Source organism: Aedes albopictus, chromosome 3, assembly GCF_035046485.1.
Source record: "Aedes albopictus strain Foshan chromosome 3, AalbF5, whole genome shotgun sequence".
Lineage (NCBI taxonomy): Eukaryota > Metazoa > Arthropoda > Insecta > Diptera > Culicidae > Aedes > Aedes albopictus.
The window spans coordinates 301,407,219-301,419,612 of NC_085138.1; the positions used below are offsets into that span (position 1 = coordinate 301,407,219).

At 38.4% G+C, this 12,394-nt stretch overlaps 1 protein-coding gene across 3 annotated transcripts in view; it reads right to left on the bottom strand.

The window, feature by feature from the left end:
• Positions 1-12,394, bottom strand: part of LOC109418606 (nyctalopin-like) — a 473,642-nt gene that overhangs the window by 194,249 nt on the left and 266,999 nt on the right. For all 3 annotated transcript variants that reach the window (XM_062842278.1, XM_062842277.1, XM_062842279.1), the window contains exon 4: positions 8,414-8,984. The gene's annotated coding sequence lies outside the window, so the exon portion shown is untranslated. The remainder of the gene's footprint in view (positions 1-8,413; positions 8,985-12,394) is intronic.

A 12,394-nucleotide genomic window follows, 5' to 3' on the forward strand; every position in this document is an offset into this window, starting at 1 on the left:
GAAAGGGTCATTTGGCCGAATGCGGTTTGGCCGAAAAATGAATGATGATCTTAAGTGACCATGCCACTGTTTCTCGCAACAGTATAACTCGAAAATAACAGCATATGATTCTAAGAAGGAAAACTCTGTGATACAATATTGGCAGTTTCAACACCAACTAGTCCATGATTGTCAAAACTAGAAAGAATAGCCAATGATTAAAAGAAGGAAATATTTCTGATGATCATATTGGTAGTTAGAATGTCAAAAACTTCCTCTGAATACATTGATTATAATTCGGCCAAGCGGCATTCGGCCAAACGACCCATTCGGCCAGATGACATTCGGCCAGATGACATTCGGCCAGATGACATTCGGCCAGATGGCATTCGGCCAGATGGCATTCGGCCAGATGGCATTCGGCCAGATGGCATTCGGCCAGATGGCATTCGGCCAGATGGCATTCGGCCAGATGGCATTCGGCCAGATGGCATTCGGCCAGATGGCATTCAGCCAGATGGCATTCGGCCAAACGGCATTCGGCCAAATGGCCGGACACCCTATGGTGAATTATTTCTTAATTACGTGCACAGTTCGCTCCAATATAAAGCAAGCAAGAATTTTATAAGAAAAATGTTTAGGATTTTTTCCAAAAAAAACAAAAATTAATACATTTTTCCAGGAATTCCTAAGAGTTTTTCCAGATATTTCTACAAAAAAAATCGTCCGATATTACCCATGAGATTCCTTCGCGAATTTCGTTCGCTTTTTTTCTGATATTCAACTAGATATTCATTGAAGATTACCCCAAGAAACACACATGGTTACAAAACAGTGACGGCAGCGTTTGTAAGGGTTGCACAGAAGTCACTGTGACTTACAACGAAACCGTTACATACGCTGCCGTCACTGTTTTGTAACCTAGTGTGTTGCTTGGGACATCCTGAGGATGCTACAGGGATTCTATCAGAAATTCTTCCTCGTATTCCTTCAAAAATTTCTTCAGGAACTCCTTCATATTGTCAAGATTGTCAGCAAGGAATTACTACAAGAGATCTTTCATGGAGTTCTTTAGAAATTCCTCTTTAAAAATCCTACAGAGATTACTTTTGAAATTCATTCAGGGATTCTTCCACGAATTCCTTAAGATATTTCTTCAGGATTCAGATATTTCTGCATTTTTTTTCAGAAGTTGTTTCGAAAGTTGACCAAAAAGGGTTATATAATGTAATCACTTAAAAACTTCTAGTGATACCTTCGAAAATTCCTAGAAGAAATTTTTGAAAATTTCTGTGAGGAATTCCTGAAAAAAAAATCTGAAACTACATATTTCTTAATTTGATACTTAAAGAAACTTCTCAAGATACCTTCCAAATTCCCAGAAAAAAAAATCAAAAATAAGAACTCTAAAACAATTCCAAATTCTATTCCTGTAGAAATCCGTTCCCTAAGGGTGTTTCCAGATTTTTATCCAGATTTTTTTTTTCAGAAATTCATTCTAGACTGAGATACCTTTAGGAATTACGTTGAAATTTATTCAGATATATATCTCAAATTTATTTAACCTTCCGGCACTCACGTGATTGGTCACCACCAATAGCACTACTTTCCTTTCCTTTCCTTGATTTGAGAGGCTTTAACCGTTAAAAACGGTCATTCGCCTCTATCCAATAGCACTACGCTAATGCTGAGTACGAGATGTTTTCAACGTGTTAAAAAAATCATTTCTTCAGGAATTCAAGCAAGGGATTACTTCTTTTATAGAATTCTTTAGGAATTGCTCTCAAAATATATTTGAAATCCAGCAGAGATTCCTTTGGAAATTCTTCCAAGGGCTCCTGCAATAATTCCTTAAGAAACTACATCAGGATTCATATATTTCTCCAAGTATTTTTTTCAAAACTTCTTTCAAATGTTGCACAAAAAATTACTGACAGAATTCTTGAAAGAATCCCTGAAGAATCTTAAAAAATATACTTGGAGGATTGCATAAAGGAATCCCTAATTATCTCCTCATGATACCTTTCGAGATTCCTAAATAGAAGAAATAAAAAAATAAATCTCAACGGATTCCAGGCCTAAAATTCATGATGCAATTTTTGAAGTTTTCTCTGGAGAAATTCCTAGACAATTGTCGGAAAGAATACTTGAACAAACTTCTAAAGATACCTCCTAAAAAAATGATGGGAAACTTCTTTGGAAACTCTGAAAACTTTGAAAACAATTGTTTGATGGATTCCACTAGAAATATAGGAATTTCTCGATGTATTTTTTTAAAATGTCTGTTGAATTTGCAGATATGGCTGGTGGAGTTCTTGAAAAAGTCCCACTATCTATAAATTTCTGAGCAATCCCTGGAGGGTTTCCTGAAGGAATCCTGGAGATACCTCTGGAGAAATTATAAGAAGAATATCTTAAACAAGTTCTGAAAAGTACGCAAAAATCCCTAAAGCACTGTCTGAAGAAATTTTTGAAGTATATCCAGTAAATCTGGATATAGGTTGGTTTGTGAAAAAGGGAGAGTTCATGGCGTGGACTCGTAGTCAGTGTGGCTTTATATTCCGTAGAATCGTTACCTATTATGTGGCTTAGTTGGTTGAAGCGCTGGTCTAACGAATACGGAGTCGTGGGTGCGAATCCCATCAGAACGCATTTTTTTCCACAAATTCATTTATTAATTTGTCAATTAGCAACATTCTGTTCCTTTTAATTACAAGGTTTTCCAGTATGTTTCAGACCTACCAGCAAATCAGGTAAATGCCAGTTATGGGCAATATATATCATTGTAATGCCTGAAGGAACTTCTGGAAAAACACCCGGACCAATTTCCAGAAGAATCTATTATGAATTTTCAAGAGGAATTCCTGAACAAATTGAGCAATATCTGACTGTTCGAAGAAAAAGTGATGAAGAAAATTCCAATAATATTAGTGGAGGAATTGCTTCAAAATGTTCGAAGAATTACATGAACAGAAACATGCATGGACTTCTGTAGCAGCCATAGAAGAAATGTGCTAAGCAACCCCTGAATCAAGATGCATTTCTGAAAAAGCCCGCGAACTAGCTTCAAGGTGTTTTTTTTAGATTTTTTAAGAAACTCCTGAAGAAGACCTGAAGTTTATGTTTTCTGATACTTTTCATATTCTGGAGGATTTTGAAACAAAATTTAAAAAAAAGGTTTTTGCAAAAACGAAAAACCATTTTCCACCAAATAAAATCAAATAAATTAACAAAATTATAAAAAAAATATCAGGAGATACCTTGATCTAAACTCTATATGGGCGTGCGCAAGAACTAATTTTGAAAATATTGCTTCGCTATTTAATGAAAAGTCAAAAACCAAGAAAGTGAGGAAATACGTCCGGTTTCGCCTTAACCCTTTGAGGACGGATGGGTCGTATGTGCCCAGCCGAGAAAATCGACCATCACAAACGTGTTGTAGACTAGCGAGGTTGCATCTAGAGAGGTAAAAATGCAGTCCCCAAAGGGTTAAAGCAAGGGAGTTTCAGAGGCATTTCAAATAAATTCCGAGGATTTCAATGACATTACAGTGTTTCAAAACATTACGGGGGCGTTTCAAGGGATTTCAAGTGTTTTTGAAGATCCTCTTAGTCTTCCTGGAATGCCTCTGAAATACCCATTAAACCCGCATGGACAACATGTAACGTACCCAGTGCCGAAAATTTCATTTCGTCATATCTAAATTAAACCAACTACATCTCATTTTTGAAGCTGATCCTGAGGATATGGTATATGAAACACTTTTGCGGCTAGATCAGTTCTGCAAGAAAGTCACGGAAAACCGCTATTTTTCGAATATTTAGGGTAAATGTCACGGACTACCTTAGAAAAATGCCAAATGATATTCACCGTGAATATCATTGGCATTTTTCGAAGGTAGTCCGTGACATTTACCTTAAATATTCAAAAAATAGCGGTTTTTCCGTGACTTTCTTGCAGAGCTGGTCTAGCCGCACAAGTTTTTCATATACCATATTCTCAGATCCAGCTTCTAAAATGAGCTGTAGGAGATTGAATTTAGATATGACGAAATGAATTTTTTCAGCATTGAACGTACCTAATACCCTTCGAAACCCCTCAAGAAACGCCTGCAAAACGCCTTTGAAACCCGATCTGCATAATCTGAAGTTTCCTAAAATACCTCTGAAATCTCTCTTAAGAACACATCCTCACCCCCCTTCCCGCACACTATGTAATGCCCCTGATACCCTCCGAATGAAACAGAAAATACCTGCTTAATGCCTCTAAAACCTTAAACGCCCCTGAGACCTTCTGAAGCATCACAGATACTCCCGGAATCATTTGATACCCCCTGAGATGCCCCTGAGACGCCTCTGAGACGCCTCTGAGACCCTCTGGAGCTCTATGGAATCCCTTGACATTTACTTCAACGTCCTTGAGACCTCTTGGTACCTGGTACCCCCTAAAATCCTTTGAAGCGCCTGAGACCCGCTGCAACTCCCCTGGATCTCTTGAGGCACCCTGGGGATCATGAGGCTCCCTGAAATCCCTCTGATGTCCCATAAAGCGCACCTGAGGCCCCCGGAAATGCCCCTGCAACCTTTTTTACTCTCCCCTATAGATGGTTCTGACTGCCGTTGCCATGGCTACCGTCATTTCGTCCAGGGCATAAAAAAGGTACATAAAAATAACCTGCATTAAAAAGGTTTTAATGTTTTGAAAGAAAAAAAAAGAAGGAACTTTAACAGTAATTGAGGAGAAACCTCTGATGAATTCCGGAAAGAGCTCCAGAAACATGTCCAAAGCGGAATTTATGCAAATATACTATTAGGAAATCTGAAAGCAATCCCAGGAAAACCTCCAAGGGAAATCCCGAAATGAGTTCTGTATGAAATTCCATGAGTAATATAAAAAATCGGAAAACTTTCTGGATGAAATCTTGTGAGGAACCCTAGAAGAAATCTTGGGGAGGAACTCCTGCAGATATCCCTGGGGAGCATCTGGATACATATTAGAAGAAATTCATGTTGCTGCCATGGTACAAATTCTGTAAGAATCCTATTAAAAAATAGCATTCCCGGAAAGTCTAGAAGAAAAAAATCAGGAAGGAACTTCAGGGAAATCCTGCGGAAGCTCTATATGAAAATCCTCTGGAAGACATTTTGGACGAAATTCTCACAGTAATCATCGCGGAAATCCAGAAAAAACTTTGGGGAAAATTTCGGGAATTAAAAGAACTCCTGTAGAAATCTCAAGATTAACTTCTACAGAAGTCTGGCTTATTGAAGAAACCCTAGAAAAACATTTAAGAAAAATTCCAAGAGAAACTCCGGTTTGTATTCCAGGATGAGTTCTGGGAAAAATGCAGCGAAATCCAATGGGAGGAATCCTGGGAGCTATTTGGGAGAAATCACAGCAGTGCTTTCTAGGGACATCACAGAAGGAATCCCAGAAATATTAGAGGAAACCCATGAGAAAACTCTGAGGGAATTTAAAGAAGGAACTTTTGTGAAGAATTCTTTGAGCATTTCCGGGAAAATCTCTGGGTAAAATTTCTTGAGAAACATTTGCAACAAACTAGAAGAACCTGCGGGAAATATTCCTAGAGAAATTCCTGGAGAATTTCAAGAAGACACGCCGGTCAATAATCAACATGTGCCTAAAACCGACGGTCGGCTTCATATGACCTAGGGTATTATTGAAGCGCGATGGTGGAGACATCGCCGAAGCCTCGTGGAATGAAGTCAACGATACGTTGGGTTCAAGAAGAAGTGCCACGAGAACGCAATGCGAGCGATAATGCTGCAGCATGGAACCCGACAGAACTTTGAACACAGCGAACACCCGAATGTGGAAGCAGCAGATCTGGAGTGAAAACATCGCATGGAAGCAGAGGCGTATGATGACAGCGCTGTGACCTGTCACATTTTGATGGAAGTGCTGCCAGATGCTCTGTGCTACCAACAACTACTCCATTCCATGTCATAGTGATTGTGAAGAAACGAGGTTTCAAAATAAAGAGGTCTATTTTTAACTCGATTTTTTGTGATGTACAACAACTGTTTCTTCAACTTTATCTTAAAGATATATTGTCTAATAAAGAAAATATATTCCATAACCATCCCTGAACCAGTAGCACCTTCTTGAGATAAATGATCCGCAAATAATCCTCCGGCGCGACATAAATTTTACCCTCTGTCATCAATCAGTCAATAAGCCCCGCTATTTGACACTCATAAAAAATCGAAACGAGACAGGATATAAATAGCAATATGTAGCTAGGCTAGAGTCTGTTTCACTTTCCCCTCTGCTCGAGACCAGGACTAGCCATTATTTCCGTTTTTATCACTACCCGTGCCGTGCAAGAGAAGTGCGTCCAATAACACTGGTGCAAGGTACTTCCAGTTGGCTGGCTCATAGCTCCCGGATAGTGCCTCCATCAAAGTACCGAACAAGGGAGGACGCCGCCGCCACTCTTCGATGCGTTTAGGTCGCTGCTGGATGTCCAGAGAGGGAGGGCACAGAAATGACAACGCTGCAAATTTGTTACGACCGGTGAGCCATATTTCCGGATCATCATAACCGCTATAAAAACGGAACGCGGGCGGGCTGCAAATAGGCAAGCGAGGCAAAGGGAGCTGGCGTGGTTATTTAGTCAGTAGTGTCAGTCAGTCAATTTATTACCATTTGGAGTTTGACCAAGTGAAGAGAAGAGTAGCCAACAACAACAACGGGCGACACGCGTGACATACTCCACAGCTAAAAACATGATGTCGATTGTATGGAACTGACATGAGTTGATGCTCTTCCAGCTGTTCAAGTGACAGGTTCGTGTTTAGAAAAATGCCGTTTAAAGTGGGTTTGAAAGTATGAGCATACAATAGTGCTGCAACAATAAACACAGTACAATCTGATCGATGAAAAATTTATACAAGTTTCAGCTTGAAGGTACTTTATTTTTATTCTTAATCACTTAACCTAATTTCCAGCTCTATTGTCCACTGGGGCACTACGTGAGCAATTTCAATTGACAGCTGCACTTACATTTTGTACAGCGCCTAGATTCTATTCTACTTTATCGAACTGGTTGTCTTTCTACTTTATACCTAGTAGAATGATGAGCAGCACAAGGATGATGATGGATGACCGTTGTTCCTTTCCAGTCCGATTGGGGGTCCATTATGAGTAGCAGTTCGCCGATGTCCAGGTATCCGGGTCCGTTTGAGCCATGGGACTTAGAAGAGGGTCAGTGTCCGTTGCTCTCGGGGGAGAAGCAACTGACGAAAAATTGCAAGTGCCGGGGCTGGGAATCAAACCCATGACCATCCGCATATGAAGCGAACATGTGACCAACTACACCACGGGTCCCGGCATCTTGAAGGTACTATACGTTAGTTATTTGAAAAGTTTACAGCAACGGAAACATGGAAATTATGGCTAAAGTTCATAAATCGAGCTAAACTGATGCATCAGCTAGCTTGATTATTAATTATAATCTACTTAAAAAAGGACTAATGCTTCAAATTACACTAGTTTACAAAATAAAACGAAAGTCGTGAATTTTGTCAACGACCAAAATTTTTGAAGCACAATTTAGCGCTGATTTCGAAACCAACCTTCAAAAAATTTTAAGTAGAACAGTTTTTGAGTTTCAGCTCAATATCGAGTTTTACAACTTTTTAAAATATGAAAATTACTAAAATTCAAATATCTAACGTATTGTTCAACCAATTTTAAGTTCGATCATCTGAATGCAGGTTTGGCGTCAGATTTATGAAATTCAAGATATTGGCGAGTTTTAGGGACGATCTCCTTTAATTTTAGCAATATTTCCAAAAATATAAAGAAAGAAATATATTTTTTTCAGTAACAATTAAAAAATTCTTTCTCAACGTTTATTTCACATATCATATGTAGGCGAGTTACAGTAAAAAAATCAGCTCAATCGGAGCATTGATTATAGAGAATGAGATATTTGAAGTGAGCGACTTTGTTTAAAAATAGAACAAAAATCGATTTCAAATCATCAACCTTGTATGGAAAGTCGAAAAAATTTCCGCTCTATTGTATTTTTTTTCTTTCGCGTTTTTGAACTCAGGACATGATTCTACACCAAAAACGATCATCAGCTTACCGAGTTCAAAAATGCTGTAAACTAGTGTTATCAATTTCTTCTTGATATTCCATATTCCAATCATTAGAGCAAACTAACTAGTTGATTATAAAACACTTTTTACTACGCCTTCAAATAACTTTAATAAACTTTCTATGATTGTCAAAGCTCATTTCGAATTATACATAAAAACAAAAACAAAATTGAGCCGACATTTCCCCAATTTCCTGTTTTCCTGAAGACCAAGTAAACTTCCCCATCGTCATGAATATGAATGAAACAACAACCCCCCATGGGATTACCTGAAAATTTAAAACTTAACATAAATCCAAAACTCACCTTGAAATCACAGCTTCTGCCATTTGGTTCAACTCAGTTGAGATCCAGATTTAGTGTCCCATCGCCGTCTTATCCTCGTTATCTCGACTTTCCACATTTGCATAAATTTGATATTTATTTACATAGTTCCGGACTTTCTTTTCATTTTCTTCCCCCTGGGTTCAGTAGAAACCGGTGATGTGCTCTTCAATGTCGACTTCCACTCTTTCCGCTCAATCCGCCCGTCGCTCGTAAGTTAAAATTATTAAAAATCCAAGAGGCAGCACAAGAATCACGACCACTTATTAGATTCCTTTTTCTCGTCCAGGAAGTTCACTTTCAATTTCACGGTACTGAATTTAAATATTCAATATCTGTGCACAAGCAGCCGGGGGGAGCGTATGGACACTGGTAGCCCCAGCCGGCGTGAAGGACGAAACCGGACGTTCTACGGTGGGTTCTTTCCAGATTTTTTTTCGTTTAAGCATACGACTGCCCAGTCGGTTGCAGGTTAGAGTTTGGGGAACTGGCCGTTCGGGCCCTTATTGTGCAGTGTCGATGAACGGGAAATGGTTTGCTTCTACCTCGTTGTCTGCAAAAAAGACCAGAAATGAAAGAGATATGAAAAAAAAGTGTTCCATTTAGATGAGGAAAACGTAGAAACAAATATAAATACTATTGGAAAAGTTGTTTTGAAAAAGAGGGAAAATGTAGATATGTTGTTTGTTTGCTGCTCAATATAGAATCCAAATGGACACGGAAGGAAATAAGAAAAACTGAATATAAATTCTGTTCATATTGCATAGCGTCGATTTGAAATATGATGCTACATACATACATCACGGTGTGTCTAAATCCGGTATTAACAAAATAAAATACCCATCCAAGCGGTACCCACCATTCGAAAGATATAGTATCCAGGTATCATCTCTGAAATTTTGGAAATATTTCAGTTTGAGCGATTTGAAATTATAGGATGATTTTCAATGAAATTCTCTTTGAACTATTAAAATTCAATCGTGGTTGTACCACGATCGTGGCTATCAACCTGTCCCTCAAAAATTTGGAATTCAACATTCGAAACATGTGGTATTCGAGTATTCTTACTGAAAAATTTGGACATTAATCTACGAAATCAAAAGTTACCGTGAATTGAATTTATAATCACACTTAACAGATTAAATTGCTGCGTATGCCATGTTTTCCTGCTTATTTGAAATGTTTCATGATTTTGCGAATGAAATAATCAAAGATTGCCTTGGTGATCGTGTCGTTTAATCAGTTTAACCTTCCTTAGTCCCTAAAAAAAAGTTACAAATAAGACCCTGGGGTCATTTTTGACCCCAAACTTTGAGCAGCTCGCAAAAATCAGTGGCTTGTCCGATTTTGGATCTCTTTGGCTCAAATGAAAGGGCCACAAGTCTAGTTTTCAAAGCCACCGGAGAAATCCGGATTTGGCCACTGTGGCCACCGGGAACCTGCTTCAACTGAAAAATGCCGCTTTTGAGACCCTAACTTTGACAAGCTATAACTTTGCAACCAAACAAATAATCAGGACCGTCCAAGAATCGTTGAAAAGGTATTTACGTGGACTTTGATTATAGACATTAATATTGACTAATTATTGAGAACCGGTTCCGGAAATCCGGAACATCCGAAATATTAGTTTTCATTGTTGCTATGTGCTTGAAAATCCATAAATGTATTCCCTTTATGCATTTTATTGCATAACTTCTCTGCACACTTCACTGAAATGAGAAACATATTGTTTAGGACCGTTTTTGGAGGGTTCTGGGCAGGTCTGGTCAATGCTGAACGGGTTACAGGGACTCCGGAAGCTGGTCAATTGGGTAACGACAATGAACTTCATATAGTTTTCGCTCCAAAACCCGGCGCCACATGGTTCAACCTTCGTCTGTTGTTCTTGTGATACAAAAAGAGATTAATAGTCATCTTCTTCTTCTTGGCATAACATCCCTACTGGAAAAAAGCCTGCTTCTCAACGTTACAAATATTTATTTCATTTTTTGTCACACCCGTTGGTCGACGGGGGGGGGGGGGGGGATAAAAATAACAAACCATTTAATCTGGAAATTATTAAAAACTCATCAGATTTGTTACAAAATTTTTAGCAAGACCCGATATTTTGATAAATATTTTTTATCCGCCCTCTCAAAATGCAAAATCCTACCAAACATTTTTGAAGTGGGGGAGACAAAAAGTCAAAATGAAATATATATATATACACCTTATTGTAGATGTAGCAATCTAACTTCCAAAAAAATTGTACTCTCACTGGAAATGAACTCGAAATTTGTTATTGCAAATTATAAAATACAAAGATGAAGTAATGAGGAGGTTTCATGTCAGTTGGAGGAAGGATTGTTGAAAATTGCTCTATTCCACTGGCTTTTTCCATCTCCGGTGAAAATAAAACAAACATCCTTCGGGAGCTCCCACGAGGAGCTTCACCAGGATTTCCTTACGGAGTTCAAACGAGAATCTCTCACGAAGCCTATTTTTCGTCTAGAAGTGCCCGCAGGAGCTCCAGCAAAAATGCTGAGCACCACTGATCTAGAAGTGGTGCTCAGCATTTTACGCAAATCATCAACAAAATTGCATAGTACGAAAACCTCTTCAACGACTAGCAAATTAGTATTCAAACTGAAACTTAGTATCGAAGTCATTTAGTAGTACAAGGTTACTAAACTGAAATAAGTTTTGCAACTTTTCGTAACTTGACGAACTTCGACAAAAATGAGTGTGGCCTGCGGGCGTTATTTTTTACTCAATCGAGCAAATTTCGAAAGATTGAAAATATAACTCAGGTTTTTCTCCATAACCAGTTAGCTACAACACCAGGCGTTGGATAAAGCATAAATTTGTAACACATCTCTTCAGTTTTTATTGATTTCTAACCAAATGTTGCAAAAAATACGAGAAGCGCTGAGCTCCACTGCTCTAGATGTTCCATGATTGGTAACCTTCAAGGAGTTCCATAAGGAATACTTCCAATAGTCCCACCATCAAATACACCAGAAAAGTCATCCAGAAATTCTCAAAGAATTTCACCAGAAATTTCAGGAGTTCTGATTCTGATCGAAACTCCAGTAGGATTCACAACAGAAATTCGTATAGGCGTTCCACCTCGTATTTCTGTATTAGTACCACTGCAAATTCCCGCAGGAATCGCATCCTCTAGTACTTCCAGCGAAAATTGCTCTAGAAGTTCCAACGAAAAATGTTCTAGGAGTTCCACCAGAAATCCCTCTAGAAGAGGTTACCCCGGAAATTCTCTCGCCAGTAGTATTTTTTTTTTTTTTGAACTAAGAACTGTTTTTGAAGTAACAACGGCAGTCCTGAAAATGTCATTTCGGCATATCTAAATTCAACACCTACAGCTCGTTTTAGAAGCTGAACCCGAGAATATGGTATATGAAGAACTTGTGCGGCAAAACCAGTTCTGTAAGAAAGTCACGGAAAACCCGCTCTTTTTTGAATATTTAATGTTAATGTCACGGACTACCTTCGAAAAATGCCAATTGATATTCACCATGAATATCATTTGCATTTTTCGAAGGTAGTTCGTGACATTTACCTTAAATATTCAAAAAATACCGTTTTTTCCGTGACTTTCTTACAGAACTGGGTTTGCCGTACAAGTTTTTCATATACCATATTCTCAGGTTCAGCTTCTAAAATGAGCTGTAGGCGGTTGAATTTAGAAATGACGAAATGACTTTTTCAACACTGAACAACGGGAATGCCCCAAGGAGTTTCTCAGGAAAATCGTCTAGGAGTTCCGTAACGAATTCTCCTAGGAGTTCTGAATAGACTATATCTAGGAGTTCCACTAAAATTTTTTTTATTACTTCCACCAATTAGACTAGTTTACAAAAAAAAACGAAAGTCAACTTCCATCATCGACCAAAATTTTTGATGCATAATTATGTTCTGATATCAGGGTCGTGCTTTGAAAAAAATTAAGTAGAACAGTTTTTG